Consider the following 23,491-nt stretch of genomic DNA (forward strand, 5'->3'; position numbering starts at 1 on the left):
GAAAAGAACTACGATATTGGCAATAGGGAACTATTAGCTATTAAACTTGCATTTGAGGAGTGGCGTCACTTCTTAGAGGGGGCAGTCCACCCCGTCACTGTGATTACGGACCACAAAAATCTTCTGTACCTCGAATCAGCTAAGCGTCTCACCCCTAGACAGGCTAGGTGGTTGCTATTTTTTACCAGGTTTAACTTTGTGATTACCTATCGTCCTGGGGCAAAGAACACCAAGGCTGATGCACTATCTCGTTGTTTCCCTGGAGGGGGTAATGTGAGTGATCCGGTGCCCATTCTTCAAAGAGGAGTGGTTGTTTCTGCGGTACACTCTGTTTTGGAGGGGAAGGTGTTTGAGGCCCAGGGGGACGCCCCGGTCTCTTGCCCCTCAGAGAAATTGTTTGTACCGTTGAACCTACGTTTCAAATTATTAAAGGAACATCATAATTCGGCACTTGCTGGGCACCCGCGTAGTAAAGCAACCTTGGAGCTATTGTCTCGTCGTTTTTGGTGGCCAAGGTTGCGTCAGGATGTATTGGATTTTGTGTCTTCTTGTTCTACCTGTGCGCGCGCAAAAGTTTCACATACACATCCTGCAGGGTCTCTATTACCACTCGTCATTCCCAATAGACCATGGACACATCTGTCAATGGATTTTATCACTGACTTACCTTTGTCTGCGGGTAAAACAGTTATTTTGGTAGTAGTGGACAGGTTTAGCAAAATGGTACACTTCATTGCATTACCCGCACTACCTAATGCTAAGACTCTTGCTCAGGTATTCGTCAGTGAAATCGTGAAGCTTCCGATGTTGTTTCGGATCGGGGTACCCAGTTTATTTCTAAATTTTGGAAAGCTTTTTGTTCCCGTTTGGGGGTACACTTGTCCTTTTCCTCAGCTTTCCATCCTCAGTCGAATGGACAGACTGAGCGTACCAACCAAAACCTTGAGACATATCTAAGATGTTTTGTGTCTGAAAACCAAGAGTTGTGGTCATCATATTTACCGTTAGCTGAGTTTGCCATAAATAATCGTCGTCAGGAATCCACTGGCAAGTCACCATTTCTTGGTGCATATGGTTTTCATCCCCAATTCTGTACTTTCAAAGAGGGGGGGTCTTCTGGGGTTCCCGAAGAGAAACGGTTTTCGTCATCTCTTTCATCGGTATGGCAGAAGGTGCAAGCTAACTTGAAAAATATGGGAGGTAAATACAAATGCATGGCTGATAAGAGACGGTCGCCAGGTCCGGACCTAGGAGTGAATGACTATGTGTGGTTGTCTACTAGGAATATTAAATTGAAGGTTCCCTCTTGGAAACTGGGTCCTAGGTTCATTGGCCCTTACAAAATTGTAGCCATCATCAACCCCGTGGCTTTTCGCCTGGAGTTACCTCAGACTTTTAAAATTCATAATGTTTTTCATAAGTCGTTACTCAAAAAATATGTTCCACCTCTAGAACCGTCACCGCTGCCACCCCCTCCTGTTGTCGTGGATGGTATTCTAGAATTTCAGATTTCCAAAATTGTTAATTCTTGTCGGGTCCGCCGCTCTCTTCAATATCTGGTGCATTGGAGAGGTTACGGTCCCGAGGAAAGAATGTGGGTTCCTGCGTCTGAGGTAAACGCCGACAGGCTAGTTCGGGTTTTTCATGCCTCGCATCCTGAGAGACCTGGTCCTGAGTGTCCGGAGGCCCCTCGTAGAGAGGGGGGTACTGTCACGAGGGTATCGAGAACCACGCCTGACTCTGTTATACCCCGGGTCAGGAAGTCGCAGCGGTTGGCTGCACGCTCTATTTAAGATAGGGTTGTTTTCCTTATGGTAGCTTTCTGGGTTTAAGAAGACAGGTTGGCATTAGCAGGAGGTGCTCAAACCCACATGCAGTTGTGCATATATATAGGGGAGCAAATCCTGCACTTGTGGCCCGTTGCTAATGGCAATCCCCAGCAATATGCATACAATGGAGGATGCCCGCGGCGAACCACAAGTACCACAATAGACATCCTACATAAGGTAACAAGTGCGGATGTGATAATTAATATAACAATATAACAAAACAATAACAAACACAGGTGCACTCTGCAGTCTCACTAAATCCTCAAACTGATTTTAAAATTGAGAGATTAGTCAACATGTCCTACGGTGTAGAACATGTCTAAGCCCGGACACCACGACAAGGTTTCTCAAGTAGCCCGGGACCCTACACTCTCCTACCTGAGCCGTATGGGTGATACCAGGAGCCAGTGGGCAAATTACAGGAGCATAAGGCCGACTCACAAACAACTCACCAGTTACCTCCAGCATGTGGCCATGCTTGCAATGGGAGGAGGGAGGAGTCTGTGAGTCCCACTCAAGACTTGCTGATATGTCCCAGGCCTCACAGGTGCACCTAAATGTGACCTGTAGATGGAAAACAGGCACATTTAAATAGGAGTTTATACACCTCCAGGAATCTATATATACAAACTAAGAAGACAGGTTGGCATTAGCAGGAGGTGCTCAAACCCACATGCAGTTGTGCATATATATAGGGGAGCAAATCCTGCACTTGTGGCCAGTTGCTAATGGCAATCCCCAGCAATATGCATACAATGGAGGATGCCCGTGGCGAACCACAAGTACCACAATAGACATCCTACACAAGGTAACAAGTGCGGATGTGATAATTAATATAACAATATAACAAAACAATAACAAACACAGGTGCACTCTGCAGTCTCACTAAATCCTCAAACTGATTTTAAAATTGAGAGATTAGTCAACATGTCCTACGGTGTAGAACATGTCTAAGCCAGGACACCACGACAAGGTTTCTCAAGTAGCCCGGGACCCTACACTCTCCTACCTGAGCCGTATGGGCGATACCAGGAGCCAGTGGGCAAATTACAGGAGCATAAGGCCGACTCACAAACAACTAACCAGTTACCTCCAGCATGTGGCCATGCTTGCAATGGGAGGAGGGAGGAGTCTGTGAGTCCCACTCAAGACTTGCTGATATGTCCCAGGCCTCACAGGTGCACCTAAATGTGACCTGTAGATGGAAAACAGGCACATTTAAATAGGAGTTTATACACCTCCAGGAATCTATATATACAAACTAAGAAGACAGGTTGGCATTAGCAGGAGGTGCTCAAACCCACATGCAGTTGTGCATATATATAGGGGAGCAAATACTGCACTTGTGGCCCGTTGCTAATGGCAATCCCCAGCAATATGCATACAATGGAGGATGCCCGCGGCGAACCACAAGTACCACAATAGACATCCTACACAAGGTAACAAGTGCGGATGTGATAATTAATATAACAATATAACAAAACAATAACAAACACAGGTGCACTCTGCAGTCTCACTAAATCCTCAAACTGATTTTAAAATTGAGAGATTAGTCAACATGTCCTACGGTGTAGAACATGTCTAAGCCCGGACACCACGACAAGGTTTCTCAAGTAGCCCGGGGCCACAAGTGCAGGATTTGCTCCCCTATATATATGCACAACTGCATGTGCGTTTGAGCACCTCCTTCTAATGCCAACCTGTCTTCTTAGTTTGTATATATAGATTCCTGGAGGTGTATAAACTCCTATTTAAATGTGCCTGTTTTCCATCTACAGGTCACATTTAGGTGCACCTGTGAGGCCTGGGACATATCAGCAAGTCTTGAGTGGGACTCACAGACTCCTCCCTCCTCCCATTGCAAGCATGGCCACATGCTGGAGGTAACTGGTGAGTTGTTTGTGAGTCGGCCTTATGCTCCTGTAATTTGCCCACTGGCTCCTGGTATCGCCCATACGGCTCAGGTAGGAGAGTGTAGGGTCCCGGGCTACTTGAGAAACCTTGTCGTGGTGTCCGGGCTTAGACATGTTCTACACCGTAGGACATGTTGACTAATCTCTCAATTTTAAAATCAGTTTGAGGATTTAGTGAGACTGCAGAGTGCACCTGTGTTTGTTATTGTTTTGTTATATTGTTATATTAATTATCACATCCGCACTTGTTACCTTGTGTAGGATGTCTATTGTGGTACTTGTGGTTCGCCGCGGGCATCCTCCATTGTATGCATATTGCTGGGGATTGCCATTAGCAACGGGCCACAAGTGCAGGATTTTCTCCCCTATATATATGCACAACTGCATGTGGGTTTGAGCACCTCCTGCTAATGCCAACCTGTCTTCTTAGTTTGTATATATAGATTCCTGAAGGTGTATAAACTCCTATTTAAATGTGCCTGTTTTCCATCTACAGGTCACATTTAGGTGCACCTGTGAGGCCTGGGACATATCAGCAAGTCTTGAGTGGGACTCACAGACTCCTCCCTCCTCCCATTGCAAGCATGGCCACATGCTGGAGGTAACTGGTGAGTTGTTTGTGAGTCGGCCTTATGCTCCTGTAATTTGCCCACTGGCTCCTGGTATCGCCCATACGGCTCAGGTAGGAGAGTGTAGGGTCCCGGGCTACTTGAGAAACCTTGTCGTGGTGTCCGGGCTTAGACATGTTCTACACCGTAGGACATGTTGACTAATCTCTCAATTTTAAAATCAGTTTGAGGATTTAGTGAGACTGCAGAGTGCACCTGTGTTTGTTATTGTTTTGTTATATAGCTTTCTGGGTTTGCTTTGCAAACCCTTTTGGCTCACTCAGGGATCCGTAGCTCCTTCTCCTCAGCTGTTCCTTGTCCAGCACTCCCAAATCTCCATATATACCTCTCTCACACTTCTCTGGTTGCCAGAGATAGAACTTCCTGCCTGGACATCTATTCTGACATTCTGGAGCTGTGTTGCTGCGTTCTCTGGTAGTTGGTCCAGAACGCTACCCTCCGGATCCCTGTTGGACCTTTGTGGTCTATTGTGATCGCCCACCTGGGTGTATGTGTTTGTCTGTTTTGTCTGTCCTCTCCCTGTTGTTTCCCTCTTAGTGATAGTGGTGCGGACTTGCGATCCCACCGGCCCGTTCACTATCTAGGGCTCATTTTAGGGAAAGCCAAGGTTTAGGCACGTGATCGCCGCACGGGTGAGGAACCCGTCTAGGGACGTCAGGGCAGTCAGGTGCCAGGCGCAAGGTGAGTTAGGGGTCACCACCTTTCCCTCTCCCTTGGGCAGGGCTTTCTTTTTTTTCCTCCCTGTGCGTGACGTCGGTCATTACAGTTTTATTTCCTAATTATAGCTTGCCAACCATGGTTGATAAGTCAACAAATACTGACTTATATTGGTCTAAGGATCATAAGACATTTGTCCTTGATACTAGTTATGTTTCAAAAGTCAATATTGGTATCCAGACCAAAAAAATAAGATTTCGTCAACGAGGAACACAGTGTTGTCTATTGAAGGACCGTGTAAAAAGTGCCAAAGGATCTTTTTCTGGAAAAAAAAATTAAAAAAGAAAAACCTGTGAAAAAACATCACTCGCAAGTGGTAAAGGACAGCTGAACGAAGATGAAAGTTCAGATAATGGCCAAATAGACCTGTTAGAAGAAGAAATTGAACCATCCAAGCATTCTGACTATGATAATATACAATTCTATTCGACACCATTGAGTGCTGCCAAACTGTGCAGCAGATTAGAAATAAAAGAACTGTCACCTTTGAAGAAAACAAACATTAGAGATTGTCAAACAATTCAACTTACAAGTAGAAATTTTGTGGAAGATGAAAATGATGCTATAGAAGAAGAACCTGATTTATCACATGGGGTAATTATTGAATCTGATGAAGAGAAAGACGAAGATTTATCTACATTCCTAGAAGACTTTGAGGATGAGATAGAGCCACTAGATCAAGTTACAATCGTTGGGAACCAAATGGATATAATTGGAGGTGATATCAAAGACACTGTTATTGATTTTTTTTTTATAGTTTTCGAAAGTTGCCTGGATAGTCTGATCAGTATGATTCCATGCCAATATAGGAAGTCATGTGGGAGTCAACTAACTCATAAGAAAATTAGACAGATAGGATCTGCGATTAACTTGGATGTGAAATGTGTCCGGGGTCACATTCAACTACTATGGACCAGCCAGGCGCGAGTAAATCGCATTTCCGCCGGCAACCTACTCTTGTCTAGTGCATTAGTGATTAGTGGGAACCACTTCCTCAAAATAATTTTTTTTTTTATATAATAAATATTTTTATGATATCTCGTTCAACCCATTACCGTTACCAGCCAAAATAAATTTTTCCAAGCATACACGAAGAATGGCAACAAGAAAGTTCAAAAATTGTCTCTGAACTAGGAAGATCAGCGGTATGCTTGGCGGGTGACGGTCAATCTGACAGCCCTGGTTTTTCAGCGAAATATTGTATATATACAATGATGGAGTCTGACCAAGGAAAAATAGTCGACTTTAGTGTGGTACAAATAATTCCTCTGGCATCTTCAGTTAGCCTAGACAAAAAGGCTTTTAAAGAAACAATCGACCGAATTATAGAAAATAATATAAATGTTAGAATAGTTGTAACCGATCGCCATGTTTCAATACGGAGACTAATAAAAGATGAATATCCACGGATAATCCATCAATTTGATGTTTGGCATCTGGCAAAGTCAGTTGGCCAAAAAGTTCTAACTGCCTCAAAAAACAAAACTTGTTCTGCCCTCTCACCGTGGATATCGTCCATAAAAAAACATCTTTGGTGGTGCGCTAGAAATTGTAACCCTACAAAATTTGTGATAAGATGGAAGTCCGTTCTAAAACATGTATTAAATATACACAAATGGGAAACAGAAGATGAATACTCACGGTGCCATCATCACACAGAAATAGAAGATAAAAAGTGGCTCCTTGATCACTCTGCCGCATATGAAAAGCTGAAAAGTATTGTTGAAAGTCAAATACTTATAAAGGACATTGAACATCTTAGTTTTTTTTGTCATACAGGAGATTTAGAGGTTTTCCACTCCTGCGTACTAAATTACCGACCTAAACGGGTGCATTTTTATTTCTATGCCATGGTTGCTCATACAACACTCGCTGTTTTGGATCACAATACAAATGTTGGCAGAGTACAGGCAGTTTTCCAAGAAAGGACTGATGCTGAGGGTCAGGAACAAGCTAAAAAATATAGATTTGAGTACAGTAAAGCACGAAAAGCCTGGGTGGTCAAGTTACTTTACGAACCACGGTCTCAAGAATTTTTGAAGCCAATAGTCATTAGAATTATTGAACTTGCTGAGGGAAAATTAGAATCCACATGGGAATCTGCCTTGCCCAGTTTACCCCGAAACATAGCACCAATTGAAAGGCCATCTAAAGAAGATCTGGTGCGAAGACATCTCTTTAGAAAATAAATTTTCTACAATGATATTACTAAATTTTGTCATTATATTTTTTATTTACATTTACTTTACTAATGCATATTATGGTTATCCTTATTGTAAATGTTGTAAAATGTTGTTTCGTTTATTGAAATTATAACTTATCGTTTTACATGTACATGTTGTAGAGTTATTGTTATTAAAAAAAAATGTTCAAATATTTGGCAGAATTTTTATACAATTTTTTCAAGTTGTTCAAGGTGGAATCCACTGGATTTCTGTATTATAAATTTAGTAAATAAAATAAATTGCAATACTGAAAATAATTAAAAACTTACAAAGAATTTTTTTTTACAAAAAATGTATTTAAAATTTTATATAAAAAAATTAATATAATGCAACAATTGCAATTTAATAAATAATATTGATATAAAAAAACTTTAAAAAAAGAAAATACCTAAATATAATATTTAGTTTAGCAAAAAATACTATTTTTTTTTAATCTAAATGAGCAAAAAACAGGGAAACATCAGAATAGTATTGGAAACCGGTATATCGTCCTTCAGGGTCAGGAAAAGGCTCCATTGTTTAAATTTACACATGAGGGAATTGGTCATGTTTGCCAAGAAATCTATAGATCCAGGTTGTAAATTGAAGATATACTGGAACTCGTAGACAACTGTAAAAGAAATAAAAAAATAAAAATCTAATAAAATATGCATTTATCTAAATTGCAGACTATTTTCACCATTAAAACACTGATATATGTAGCAGAGCCAGGTATGCGGTGGTACATCCTCAGTGATTGGTGTGGAGGGGATTATCTATATATGACATATATAGAATGGTGGTGCAATAGTACAAGTGTAGGAGTGAAAAACACTGATATGTAGCAGAGCCAGGTATGCGCTGGTACATCCTCAGTGATTAATGTGGAGGGGATTATCAATAAATATGTCATATATAGAATGATTAAAAAGAATAAAAAAAAAAGTGGCTGGCACTCGCTATATGGTTCACATCAACAGCAATTTATTTGCCTCCCACTCAGTAATGGAGTGTGGACAGCATGGCTAAAACAATATAAAATCAACACAATACAATTGAAATAGTAAAAATATAAAATATACAGTACACTGATAAAGAAGTTGTCCTCGAGCCACCTGATAATCAATCTGATGCTTGGATATAGTGGCCAGAGTTTAAATCAAGTAATATAGGTATCTCCAACCCAACAGATGTAAATCCAGATCTCTGATTAGAAAATGCTGGCTCTTTATATCAAGCTGAATGTAAGCGTAGGAACCTCCAAATTTCCACGGTGAATGCACGGTGGACTATATGCTTATTCCTGATGGTAAATGATGTCAGTATCCTAACAGTACAGCATGTAAGTCCAGATATGTTGTTGGAAGTACTGGCTCTTTAAATGACAATCAGTGTTGTCATAGGGGCCTCTAGCTGCCCATAGATATAAACGCTGGGACTTTTGCTTATGCTGGAAAGTCTCCGGTCCCTCCGGTATTAAGTGCTGTGGGGAATGGGTGTGCTTACCGGTAAAGTTGAAAGTCCCCGGCAGTCCCTTCTCACAGCTTACCGCACCGCTCCGAAATACTTCCGGCGTCCGCGCTGCTTGGTATCTATCACGTGTTTGATCCAAGATATCGCGGGACTTGATTACTTAGTTCCGGGTTCCTGTGAGAGGTACTCACGTTAAGTTAGAAGAAATGGAGCGCTCCAATTTTTGAAAACTTCTTATAAGGTCTTGATCATGTCAATGTCCTTATGGTAAGCAGAGGTATGACGTCATACCTCTGCTTACCATAAGGACATTGACATGATCAAGACCTTATAAGAAGTTTTCAAAAATTGGAGCGCTCCATTTCTTCTAACTTAACGTGAGTACCTCTCACAGGAACCCGGAACTAAGTAATCAAGTCCCGCGATATCTTGGATCAAACACGTGATAGATACCAAGCAGCGCGGACGCCGGAAGTATTTCGGAGCGGTGCGGTAAGCTGTGAGAAGGGACTGCCGGGGACTTTCAACTTTACCGGTAAGCACACCCATTCCCCACAGCACTTAATACCGGAGGGACCGGAGACTTTCCAGCATAAGCAAAAGTCCCAGCGTTTATATCTATGGGCAGCTAGAGGCCCCTATGACAACACTGATTGTCATTTAAAGAGCCAGTACTTCCAACAACATATCTGGACTTACATGCTGTACTGTTAGGATACTGACATCATTTACCATCAGGAATAAGCATATAGTCCACCGTGCATTCACCGTGGAAATTTGGAGGTTCCTACGCTTACATTCAGCTTGATATAAAGAGCCAGCATTTTCTAATCAGAGATCTGGATTTACATCTGTTGGGTTGGAGATACCTATATTACTTGATTTAAACTCTGGCCACTATATCCAAGCATCAGATTGATTATCAGGTGGCTCGAGGACAACTTCTTTATCAGTGTACTGTATATTTTATATTTTTACTATTTCAATTGTATTGTGTTGATTTTATATTGTTTTAGCCATGCTGTCCACACTCCATTACTGAGTGGGAGGCAAATAAATTGCTGTTGATGTGAACCATATAGCGAGTGCCAGCCACTTTTTTTTTATTCATTTTATCTTGCCTTTGACTGATTGGGTGATCAGTTTTCTGGCTAGAGCACCTTTGCCACACAGAGGAAGGTGGTGAGCTATCCACAACAATTTTGTGAATATATAGAATGATGGTGAGACAGTACAAGTGTAGGAGTGAAAAACACTGATATGTAGCAGAGCCAGGTATGCGCTAGTACATCCTCAGTGATTGGTGTGGAGGGAATTATCTATATATGACATATAGAATGGTGGTGAGACAGTACAAGTGTAGGAGTGGATACTAGCAGACATGCATTGGGGCTGCAGTGAATTACAGTTTCTGCACAGATAGGGTTTGGAATAGATATGAAAAGTTTTATGTGTAGTTAGTATTCAGGACATCCAAATGGTAGTCTCTAAAATCACTTCCCATTGCTCACTGAGTGATCGGAGTCCACAGCAGGAGAGATGAGCTTCACAGACACTTCCTGGTGCCTGCCAGCCTGGTGAGTCATACTTTTCACATGAACGAGCACGCAGGACTGAGCTCTCAGTGTGATGTCATAAGGAGGCGTGGCCGGCCTTCACTCTAGCCGCCTAAGCCCGTCCAGCTTTAGAAGCTTCAAACCAGGAAGTGATTTATGCAGTAACTGCAACTCTGGCTGATTTAGCAAGATGGGAATACCCCTTTAACTCCACTATTTCCGTCAGTACAAGGGAAAAAACATTTGTCATTCCCAGCCATTCTATGTTGACCCCCGTACATTATCCCTCTGCTCTAAAAAAGATAAAAATTCCTTGAACAACTGAATATTAGGAATAGAGGAAAGTGTAGACTGATCCCCAGAAACAGATACAGGGATGGCTGTGGATAAAGTGTTACCTTGAGAGGATTTTCTTGTAGAAGGAGATGAATCCTCTAAATGTAAATCGTGCTGCGAAAGAATAGAGCAGGGGGCACGAGCAGATGCTGTTAAACCAACAGCTGATGAATGAATTTGTTGTTTGCGGTTGCTGTACGATCTACTCGCGCCAGGTGGCGCAGCAGTTTTCTTCTGCTTTGATCCTTTTGAGTGCCGGACTGGAGAGAAATTATGTTTTTCTTTGCGAATCCTCTTCCTCCGTGGAGAGGAATGTGGCTGCGATAAAGCAGGAGGATCGACATTGATGACCTCTGCATTCCTCACTGGCTCTGCGCTCTCAGTGTGAAAAGCAGCTCAGCCTTCATTAGTAGATTGCAGAGAAGGATTAACTATGCTTGTGTCCAGCAAAAGGCAGGATCGAAGCCATTCTTCTCCACCCTGGGACGCTGCTCTCTCCACAAGCTGCCTCATGAGGTCCTCCATCGCAGACTGGTCCGGATTCTTCGCTGTCAACTTCTGGATGCGCAGCAAGTAACTAAAATCTTCTTCTCTTACAGGTAACTCGTGCTGACCGTTACCAGCAGACCAATCAAGATCTTCACGTGCCCACGAGGACAGGTTAAGCCCAGCACACATTACAGGTAAGTAAATAAACTTAACCCTTTCACTTCAACATAAACCCTTGCACATACCAAAAGGGGGTGGTTGTTCCCTGACACCATGCCCCCCCTTTTGTATTCGCTAATGGTTATCTCATTATATTACCACATATTATACAGGAGCCACAAGGAAAGTTTCCCTTGAGCATATTTTTGAGCCATGTTAATGCATAGGGCGTGTGTTTAAACTGTGTACTAAACGATCACGTAAGTTGGAACTACGGCGATAGGTGATGGAGGGACGGTCTGGTATCAATTGCAGATATCTGGATCGGACTGTAAAATGGACCAATGGCGCTGCAGAATATCACGTATATGTTGGTGAGCTTTGTCATAAGTAGCCATAATTCTAGGGGTAGAGTCAGCTTTAGTCCTAATTTTGGGGACAAGAAGTTGACTAAGGTTAGCACTCATAGAATGATGAAATGCCCTTTTCAATGTGTGCTGTGGATACCCACGGTTCACAAACCGAGACCTCAGATCAGATGCAGCTGCCGTAAATTCACCAAGTTCGGAGCAATTTCTCCTAGCCCTGAGGTATTGTCCTTTCAGGATACCTCTTCTTAGTGCCAGTGGGTAAGGCCATTTGAGTAGTTTGCTCACTATGCGGGTGAAGAAAGCTGTTCATCAGTGATTCTAGACTCAAGTTTCTGCTGATAACTGGAATAGGGGGCTATAAAACGTCTAGTCAAATGGCCGGCGCCTATCTGCGCTATCGTCCATCCTCCCGTAGGTCTGACTGGGGGGACCTCTGCGATCTAGTTTTACTGCCATGGCTGATGTGGCGGGGTGAGAGGGTAGGAGAAGTACCAGCTCCATCAGTAGCAGCTTTAGTCTAGAGTTGATGATGAGCAGCTTTCTAAACTCGCCTATTAAAGAAACTACTCACTAGAAGCAGCAGCTAGACCTGGAGCAGAATCTAAACCAGCAGGTCATGCAAACTTGGACAGAACCCTGCCACCCCACATTGAAGATCCACAGGAGTACTGGGCAGCCAAACTGGATTTGTGGCCGCAACTGGCCGAGTTTGCACTGGAGGATAACTCACCTATCCACCCAAAATGTGGTGAGACTGACGTTTGTCAAGATGAATCAGACGTGGATCAGCCAGGATTACGACCCACCAATGCCTTAATAATCAGATTAGTTCATCCATGCTGCCTCACCCAAACAATGACAAAAGAGACCGATTTCTTCTGGCTACCTGCCTCAGCTACTATTCTGATGCTGCCATTCGCCTGATGGCAAAATTCTGATGCCAAGTGCTCCTTCTTACAACACCATCGTCAGCGGGCACTGTTATTGCCACCCACCTCCCCACTCTGTTACTGGGTCACTCTGTGGTCTCCTGATGCTGCTGCCACCTCACCACTCAGGTCACCTTATGCTGCTGCTGCCACTATCACCCTCTGCCATTGTGCCACTATGTGGTCTCCTTGTGCTGCTTCTAAATCAACACTATGTCACCTTGCCACTCTGTGGTCTCCACATGCTGCTGCTATCTCAACACTATGCCACTGGGCCACTCTGTGGCCTCTTAATGATGCTGCCACCTGCACACTATGTCACCTTGCTACTCTATGGATTCCTCATACTGCTGCTAACTCAACACTTTGCCACTGGGCCACTCTGTGGCCTCCTCATTATGTTGCTGCTGCCACCTACACACTATGTCACCTTGCCACTCTATGGATTCCTCATGCTTCTGCCAACTCACAACTCTGTCTCTGCACCACTCTGTGGTCTCCTCATGCTGCTGCCACCTGCACACTCTGTTATTGTGCCACTCTGTGGCCTCCTAATGCTGCTGCTAAATCAACACTATGTCACCAGGCCACTCTGTGGCCTCCTTATCTTGCTGCTGCGGCCACCTGCATGTTATTTCACCTTGCCACTCTGTGGCCTGCTCATGCTGCTGCTGCCACCTCCACAATATGTCACCTTGCCACTTTGTGGTCTCCTCATGCTGTTGCTAAATCAACACTATATCACTGGGCCACTCTGTGGCCTCCTCATTATGTTGCTGCTGCCACATCCACACTATGTCACCTTGCCAGTCTGTGGCCTCCTCATGCTGCTGCTAACTCAACACTATGTCACTGGGCCACTCTGTGGAATTCTTAAGCTGTTCTCCCACCCTCCCCACTCCATGACTGGGTCACTATTTTGCCTTTTTGTCCTTGTTGACATCATCATTTATTTGACCCTTCTTCTGTCACAAGGAAGAAAATCTGTCAGAAGGAAGAAATAATAAGATGCACAACGGATCCTGTCTGTGTAGAAGCTGTAAGGCCTGTATGGTCTCATCAGAATTGGCTTATGATTTGGTAGCCAAAAGCAGGAGTGGTTACATAACACAGAAGACATGCAAATATTCTATTCATGTGTCATCTCTTGTTTTGGATCCACTCCAGTTTTTTGGCTTTAGCAGTACTGATGGATTATTGACCAAATGCTGACCTAGTAAAGGTGGATGCTCCACAGACAGGATCCATTTTTTAGGGGTTATTGATTTGACGGATCAGAGGAAGGGCAAAATAATCAGTGAAGTCAACACAAACTTACTGCTGACACCCTCTCCACCCTGTCGGGGGGCTCTACTTGTATAAGTGATTAATAGAACAGGTTCTGTAGACATCTATGTGGAATCAGCTGACCACGGTGGAAAAGGAGTGCGCTCTTTCACGATACAGTAGGATCTTGGACTTCTGCACGGTTCTTATTACCTGGAAGTAACATCGACCTGTAAGGCTGAGTTTACACTTGAGCTATTTGGTCTGTTTTGGCCATTTAACTTTTCAAATAAGTAACGTGCACAGTGATTCTAAGAGTGACGCCTGTCATCTGCATGTCATACTGACTTACAGTATTGTTTCAATACCACTACATACTACATATGCGTGTTACTGCAAGGCACAGTGTTCCACGCAACTATACAGGTTCTCTGCATCCAGGAAACAGCTTATTTTTTACGCGATTCGCCGCAAATAAATTTGGATCTAAATAAATCTTTTCAGAAAATTCAGCGAATCGGCCGAATCAAATTTTTCGAGAGATTCGCTCATTTCTACAAATTATCTTCAAAATATATTCTAGGGCCAAGATGCTGTGTAACAGTAGAATAGATGATAAAGTTCCTAAAGGATACAAATAGAACAAAATTAAGGTTCAGCTATACTAATATACATAACCATCAACCATTACTCTCACAATTTTTGAAAAATGTTCTTTAGTTCAGTTAATATCCTATAAGCTGTCGACAATATAAGACTGATTCTATTCTATCAAAAAGCTGAACATAAACATAAAGATTTTTAATAACATCAAGTAGAGAGAAAAGTATGAAAGGTTTTCCAGTGATTAATTAGGATGATATTTAGTGATAGGCAAATCAAAGTCCACAAAGTGGAGTAGCGAAGCAGAAATCCCATATGCTTTGCGGTAGGAATCGATTTAACCTAAAATAATGTAAAAAGGCATGTCACCTTGAATCGGTCACATGGCCTAATTGCAGCTCAGCTCCATAGAAGTGAATGGGGCTGAACTACAATACCAAGCAAAGCCACTATAAAATGTAAGGCACTATTATTTGAAAGCTGCTAGGAGCCAGCTGTGCTTACCAGAGCTCCGGTCAGTGCGATGGCTCCCTATAACAGCTAAGGATAGGTCATCTTTATATTTACCTAAACAACCCCTTTAATTTTTTAGTTATCAGATTGTTTCTTACTAAGCCCTAGAAATATCTCTGAAGAAGTAATAGTGTAACAAACAGCATCCAGTTTGGATTTTTATTTTAGTTTTTCATGTTTTTCCTTCTTCTATATTCAGTCTCAATAAATCAATAGTTTACAAAAGAGCAAGTGACTTTCTTCTCTAAGCTGATCAATTGTTATGAAGCCTCATACATTCTATGGACTAAAGATTGTGAAATGGACTTGATGGTGTAAATGGCATCTAATGAAGGAATAACCATAGTTAGGAGAAATCCAAGCAGATGACCATAAAAAGTCTACCTTCTCAGAACTGAAGATGAAGCCACAGCTATCTGAGAACCCAACGAGGATAAGCTAAATATGCATCATTGTGATGGCCATGAGTGAATTACAGAGCAGATAGTGTGGGCCTTGTAGAGATTGTGTCATATATAAAAAATCTGATGTATCTGAACATGAAATATGTGTGGTTGATTAAATCTAAACAGTAACTTGCATAATTTATAACTGAATCGTATCGGCCTGATATCTGAAAATAATAAATAATTATATAAAGTTGTCCTAAAGGGTTTATAATGAATGTTTTATAATCTGTTCTACTGGATATAATATGGAGTATTTCATATATGTGACTTAAGTCATGTGGTTGTATGTTTGGATGGAATGTATCTCATCAGGATGTAAAATGCTCATTGTTTACACTGATTCTCACATAATAAGGTCTCGGAGTATCCCAGGAATCTCTCACAGATGTTAAATAGGAGTGTGAACAATAGGTCTCTACATTCCAAATACAATGTGTAAATGAAGGACCATCTCAGGAGGCCAGAAAATGCAAAATTGATGAAAAGGATGTGGCACCATTATTCTTCCATTGTGTATGGTAATGAGGGAAGTTAGATCCGATGAACAAAGTTTCATGATTATGAAGGTGGGACTGGGCGTCTCCTGGGAGAAGAGGAGGAGCAGATAGCTATAGCCACCAAAGTAGTATAAAAGACCCAAGCATGGCTCAGAGAGCTAGAATTCATCAAGGGAATTTTACTTGAGGGAAAGACACTGAATGGAGATCAAGTCCTGAGTGTGTGAAGGGTCCATGTCTGGTGAGTGTCACTGAACTGACTGTAAGTGGAAGGAATTACAAAATATTGTAATCTGTGCTGTGTATAAGGACAATGTGTCTCTGTCTGTAATGTCTCTTGTGTATGTCTCCATGTAGATCTCCATATAACTCTCACCATAATTTAACACTGATTTTCCACCTTTTAGAATACACATTTTCTACACTTCTTGTATTTCATTTCTTACATGGAACCTTATGGCTCATGCACACGACCGTATGTATTTTGTGGTCTGGAAAACATAGATCCACAAAAAATACGGATGATATCCATGTGCATTATGTATTTTGCGAAATGGAAAAGCTGGCCCCTGATAGAGCAGTCCTATCCATGTCCGTAATGCAGACAATAATAGGACATGTTCTATTTTTTTTGTGAAACAAAAATGGAATGCACATCGAGTAACTTCTGTATTTTTTGCGGACCCATTGAATTGAATGGTTACACATACAGTCCATAAAAAAAAACATATCTGACATGTAAAGAAAATACGTTTGTGTGCATGAGGTCTTAGAATCAGACCCAGTAAGAGGGAGGAACAATGGGAATCTTACAATGGGAATAACTCTTTCCTGGAGGATCAGCGATGGCAGCAGTGACTGGTGATTGTCCGCACAGTAGTGTGTAAGTAATTGTACACGCAGTGTCCGTACATGTGATAGTACATACCTGTAACTGTGCAGGGAACACGGACAACCACCGATCCTGACCGCCATCACTGGACTGTAACAATAATTTTGTGAAAGAGATTTATTGACAGGACTAATCTGTAATTAGCTCTCAGAGATCATTTTTTTCTGTAGATAATGTTTTCTGCTCCCCTAACTAGAGATATCTGTGTATCCACAGTTATATAATACAGGTCTGTACACATAACACATATTGTAGACAGTACATAGTGTAGAGGATGGTGGAGCACAAAACGTTACTTTTTATGTTATTTTGTGCCCTCAAGACTACCATAAATGATTTCTTCAGATCATGTCCAATTTGGGTGCGGTCTTCTAATGTGTACTTTTATAAAAAGGAGGTAAAGTGTATAGACATGGCCTTGCGGTTCGCCCGACGGTCGTTTGCGTGCTCGCGATTCGCCAAACATGCGAACATATGGTGATATTCGCGCCCACCATATTCTTTTACATTGTGAAGAAATTTGACCCATGACACATCCATCAGGTTGTACAGGACAGCCATTTGAGACGTTTCAGCACATGGAGATACCACCTACCTTATAAATAAACCCAATCTGGCCGCCATTTTACATTCAGTCTTTTGCCAGTGTAGGGATAGGTTGCTGTGTGGAGCAGGGACAGGCTGTTAGGGACACCAAATGCTAGATAATAGGGCCACAAAAGTCCTTTACACAGAGGGGTTCGATATACTTATAATATACTTTTATAATGAGTGAAAAACACATAGATAGATCTATATAGTGATCACCTGGAAGTCAGGGGCTAGGGGCTTACTAGGGCCATTTTTATATAGGTTAAGGTTCCGAACGGGTCGCTCTTATCAGGGCGGGTGGTCTGTGGTTAGGCTATCAGGGCCAGAATAGCACCCCCTGTTGGGCAATATCAGGGACAGTTCTTTGCCCACCCTGTCCTTCAATACCACATCATCATCTAGCCCAGGGATAGATGTTTTTTGCTTTCCCTCAATCGATTCATCGATGTGCACTGGAACCCCCCGGATTGTGGTAGGACATATGGTTTCTGATTTGGTGCCGCCGGGCACCTGAGTTAGTGCCGACACTTGTTATTGCCTACCACATCTATGCTTTTTGCTTGACTTTAATAATTTCATTTATTTTCATTTTGAGGGATATCTTTTAGGGCTCATTCAGACGGCCGTATTCTGTCCACAAAAATGCGGATCCATTTTTTTTACAGACAGTTCAGCAAGTCAGCAAAAGAACGGATAGCATTCAGTATTTTTGCGGACCCATAGACTTCAATGGGGCCATGTCCTGATTTTCACGGACAAGTATAGGACACGTTTCATTTGTTTTGCGGAACCGTGGAATAGAAAAGGGACCCATAGAAGTGAATGGGTCAGCATCTAATGAGCAAAAAAACGAATCCGCATTATTGCAGAAAGCATATGGCCGTCTGAATGAGCCCTTAATAGTAACATTATTAAAGGTTACGTTTTATCTTTATGTATATTCTAATGGATTGCCTTCCTTGTACAATGTTATAATATACTTTCTAACATAGAAAGTTCGTATATGATAGTGCATTTGTATTGTGCGGCAGTTGTGTGCTGTTCTGCTGCGGTACTGCAGGTATATAGAGGGACAAGAGTTACTGGAACAAATAATTTCTACTGGTGTGATGTACCAGTTGCCCCCCCAAAAAAGTGATTGAAGCAGGGGTGGAATATACCAATAATATTCTTTCTATATATTGCATTTAGGTAGCGCAACAAGGCATATTTAAGAGAATTTCCCTTTAAGATGCATAAAAATGTCCAATGATTAAGACACATATTTTTTGTTGAAATTCTTGTCATTGATCCCCCTCTGGTAGGTCACTGTCCATGTTGTGGGACTATTTGTGCACTTCTACTAAGTATTTGGTGGCTGCAAATATATGAGCTGAATGTTTTTCAGGTTCGCCTGCCATTAAAGTGAATGGGGCCCCCCGCGAACTTGCGGTTCGCGAACATTTGATAGCGTTCGCAAACCGTCCCGGCGGATGTTCGTCCATCACTAGAAGCGTATACAGTATAAATAAACAGAAAAAAAGGCTGTTACTCATGTATATTACATTGCTGCTATTTTTGCTGATTTTGTTTTCTAGTGAATTGGATCAGTAGACGTCCATATGTTGACTGATTTTAAAGATTTCAATTAGTTTCCATTAGATCTCTTGGGACTTGTACAATATGATATAAAATGTGTATACAATTCTGTACTGATCTAATTACACACAGGAATCAGCTTCTATTAATGGAATTAGGGAGATTCCAGTCCTTAAGTCATGATGTGGTCCATGTTTCAGTCCCAGTGGGTTATTGGGGTGTTTGCACCAGTTAGGGATTATTCAAAACTTTAATGAGATTGGGAGTCCACATGTCAGTTTTTTCCTGAATTTTTGCATTGTCTACATCATGTGTATTCAAACCACACCACAGCACATCATCATACCCTTGAAAGCTCATTGTGACTGATTGTGTCTTAGATACATATAGGAGGCTATAGAGGTCAGGTTTAAGTTTTATTTTATTTTTTATATTACGTAATGATTTTGTAGGGAGCTTATAAAGCAGAATTTTTAACATTTGCAGATGACACTGTTCTCTATAAGCGAATTAATACAGTGGTGGGAAATATAATATTACAGGGGCATTTAGACTCTTGGCAGGAGATATTTCAAGAAAAATTTCATGAGTATAGATTAAACAATATTGTAATGTTTTATATTTAAAAAGTAATCTCATTAGAAAACATTCAAAAATAATCTCACAGGGGAATGATAAAATCTAATCAAGGTCTGTATCATGGTACTATTCCTGAATCATGCTACATAGCACATGGGCTCAAGTGTAAAGTTCATAAAGAAATTATACAGCCCAAAAAAACTTTATGTGATCATAATGGTATTGACTGGTCTGCAGGGTTAATAATAAAGCAAAGTGCTAAAGAAGTAAAGTGCAACAAATAAATAAAGAAACATAAGCCCTTAATTGTGACATCCAAGGAGAAAAAAAATCTCCATACAAGACCATTCAAGAAGAGGTGTGTATTGACCCGGTGTAGCATGGAGCTCTTATTCATATGTATGACTGATAAAATGTGTAGCCTCGTCGGGGGATGTCAGCAGTGATAAGTGTGGGGGAGCAGGTTACATATGTTTATAGCATTAATTAATTGGTAGGAAAAAATATAAGTACCTTTTATCTTATATGTTCTTCTTTCTCCAGGTGAGGACAGAATAAGAGGCTACTAGACATATATTTTCTCTTCCTCTTATGAAGTAGAACATAATCAAGTACGACTTGTCAATATTTGAACTGAACATAGACTGGATGAAATGTCGACAAGATCTGAATGTAGTAAACCTTTTGAAAATAAATCTAAGAAAATTTACCAAGGGGAAAGATCATTTACATGTTCAGAATGTGAGAAATCTTTTGTCAAAAAAGGACACCTTAATGCACATCAAAGAACTCACACAGGAGAGAAGCCTTATTCATGTTCTGAATGTGAGAAGTGTTTTAGTGTGAAATCAATTCTTGTTCAACATCTGAGAACTCACACAGGAGAGAAGCCATATTCATGTCCTGAATGTGAAAAGTGTTTTATTAAGAAATCATATCTTCTTGATCATCAAAGAATTCACACAGGAGAGCAGCTATATTCATGCTCGGAATGTAAGAAGAGTTTTAGTCGGAAATCAGATCTTGCTATTCATCAGAGAACTCACACAGGGGAAAGGCCGTTTATTTGTCCTGAATGTGAGAAGAGTTTTACTCTGAAAACAAATCTTGTAGATCATCAGAGAACTCACACAGGAGAGAAGCCATTTTCATGCTCAGAATGTGATAAGTGTTTTAATCAGAAATCACATCTTGTTCGACATCAGAGAATTCACACAGGAGAGAAGCCATATATATGTCCTGAATGCGAGAAGTCTTTTAGTGATAAATCAAGTCTTGTTAAACATCAGAGAACTCACACAGGAGAGAAGCCATTTTCATGTGTTGAATGTAAGAAATGCTTTAGTTGGAAACCAAATCTTGTTCGACATCAGAGAACTCACACAGGAGAAAAGCCATAATTATGTCAGGAATGTGAAAAGTGTTTTAGTAAGAAATCAAATCTTGTTCAACATGAGAGAACTCACACAGGAGAGAAGCCGCTTACATGTACAGAATGTGGGAAATGTTTTACTTGTAAATCAAGTCTTTTGCAACATTTAAACATTCACACGAGGAAGTAGCCACGTGAATGTATAGTATGAGGAAGCAGTAGCATAAAATTGGTTCTTCTGGCATATCAAAGAGCTGACAAGTCAGAAATCATTATAACGTTTATATGGTATGACATTTGGCAGCTGTGGAGCGCTCATGATGTGTTCTTTCTTGTAATGTTCCCAGGGAGAAATATAAACTACAAGATTGAATTTCAAAAGAGCATTGTGGGAAACACCCTTTAACTCATTCATTTGTACCAAAACCAGTTGGGTTTGTACAATACAATGTAATATATTATTATACAAGTTTAACCCTTTTAGGACTGGGTGATGTTCCATTCTAGTTTTTTCCTTCCTGCTTTTCTGAAGCCATACCATGTTTATTCTTAAATCACAAAGCAGTATGGGTCCTTGATTTTTTTCAGGACAAGTTCTACTTTCTAATGGCACCATTTATTATTGCCTCCAAAGTGGGAAACTGAAAAAAAAAAAATGCCATAAGTTTGCCTATATGGTAAAACTGAACTGTTCTCCTTATTCTACTGGTCAGCATTATTACAAAGATATCACATTTGTATAGCTCCCCTTTATCTGCATCACCCTGTGGCACGCACTCAATTTCAGGCAGTGAAGGCTCCACCACCTCAGCCGAAGGGAGCCGTCTGTCCTTCCCATCATCTACCGGTTCTGATGCTCCTGCTCCTCGCCCTCCTACTTCTCGTCAGTCATTCTGTGAGCAATTGAACACCGAAGCGTGCACTCATCCAACTATTTCAATAGATATGGTGGTGTACGTCCAATAAAGTTATATCATCACACAGCCTGAAGAACGTATTAAAAGAAAATAATAAAGTTTTATTACAAATTGTTTAAAAAAGAGGAAAATTCTGTGTATCACTTTCTGTAAATATCAGGCAACCAGACTTATCTGGTGTAGACAGGGATAGCGTATAACCAACTACACCTGATGAAGTCTGGAGAAAACCCTATATCTTGCTAGCAATATAGTGCTACTTGTATGCAAGGTCAGGGATGAGGGCACAGTCCTTAATTTTAGCACTGTGGGGCTTCTGCTTTAAACCACATATACACTCGTTGCCAGTAATATCCCTTGCAAAGGTAAGCTGCCCATTCACACTCACACCCTGTCTAAAGAACCGTGTCCTACAATAATTGACAACGGCTTAGCGTGTTTCTATGTGACATGGATGTGCCACGTGTCGCCAGGAGCTTATTATTATAACCTGTAAGGAGAAAATACCCTGCACTGTTGCGTGCACAGGCTCCAGCGCTGTGATGGCCATACGAAGCTGAAAACACGTCGAGTATATATCACAGAGGCCCCACCTCCCGGGGGTGTGCGCCGATGCAAACACCAATCAGAATTGGAGGCGTGTCTATGATCACACCGTCTGACTTGGCGAGCGCACAGATGAGCTGTAGCACTCCCGGGAGTTAGCGCATGCACCATGTAAGGGGGAATCCAATCTGTGGCGAGAATCATCAGCCTGGCACCGATGTGGTACAACACTAGGGACCCGCCGGAGGGGATCATCTTTGAAGCTATAATGACAGGAAGATGTCTACATTGATCCATTGAGGAAAACAGATCCCATCGTCCCATTAGCACATAGATCGCCAGTCCAGGCCCCCTGTATATTTAGCACAAATATACACAGGGACAATTGCATTGTGTGTTGGAACGTGTATACACACCTAATGCAAATGAATGGCATATAAGCATCCTCCCAAAGTGGTGTTCCTTAAATTGTATAAATCCCCCTAAAGCATAATACATTAAATACCGTTACTTATATGAAACAAGCATATAAGATAGCCTCATTTAATCCTTTCGGGTGGACAGTCTGCAGTTTAAAGGTCCACATCACTTCCTTGCAGAGCAAAGGTATATCAACATCACCACCTTGGATGGAAACACTGATCTGTTCAATGCCCTGCACTCTCAATACATCAGAATTGCCATCATGAACAACACAAACATGACATGCCACGGACGTCCGAGAGATGTGCACCAATTCTCCTACTCAATTCACGTTTAGTCTTTCCTACATACTGTATGCCGCACCGACAGTTGATTTGGTACTCAACGCCTGTTGATGTACACCTGATAAAGGAACAAATGCTATACCTGTCTCTTGTATTATGGCTCGTAAAAAAGGCTCATTTCATGATATTACCACATATTATACAGGAGCCACAAGGAAAGTTTCCCTTGAGCGTATTTTTGAGCCATGTTAATGCATAGGGCGTGTGTTTAAACTGTGTACTAAACCATCGCGAAAGTTGGAACTACGACGATAGGTGATGGAGGGACGGTCTGGTATCAATTGCCGATTTCTGGATCGGACTGTAAAACGGACAA

The 23,491-nt window shown here is 41.6% G+C and overlaps 1 pseudogene; it reads left to right on the forward strand.

Moving 5' to 3' along the window:
- The window catches only part of LOC120993569, a 73,460-nt pseudogene extending 52,412 nt beyond the window's left edge, over positions 1–21,048 (forward strand).
- Positions 21,049–23,491: the final 2,443 nt, after the last annotated feature.

This window comes from Bufo bufo, chromosome 3 (genome assembly GCF_905171765.1).
Source record: "Bufo bufo chromosome 3, aBufBuf1.1, whole genome shotgun sequence".
NCBI classification, from domain to species: Eukaryota; Metazoa; Chordata; class Amphibia; order Anura; family Bufonidae; genus Bufo; species Bufo bufo.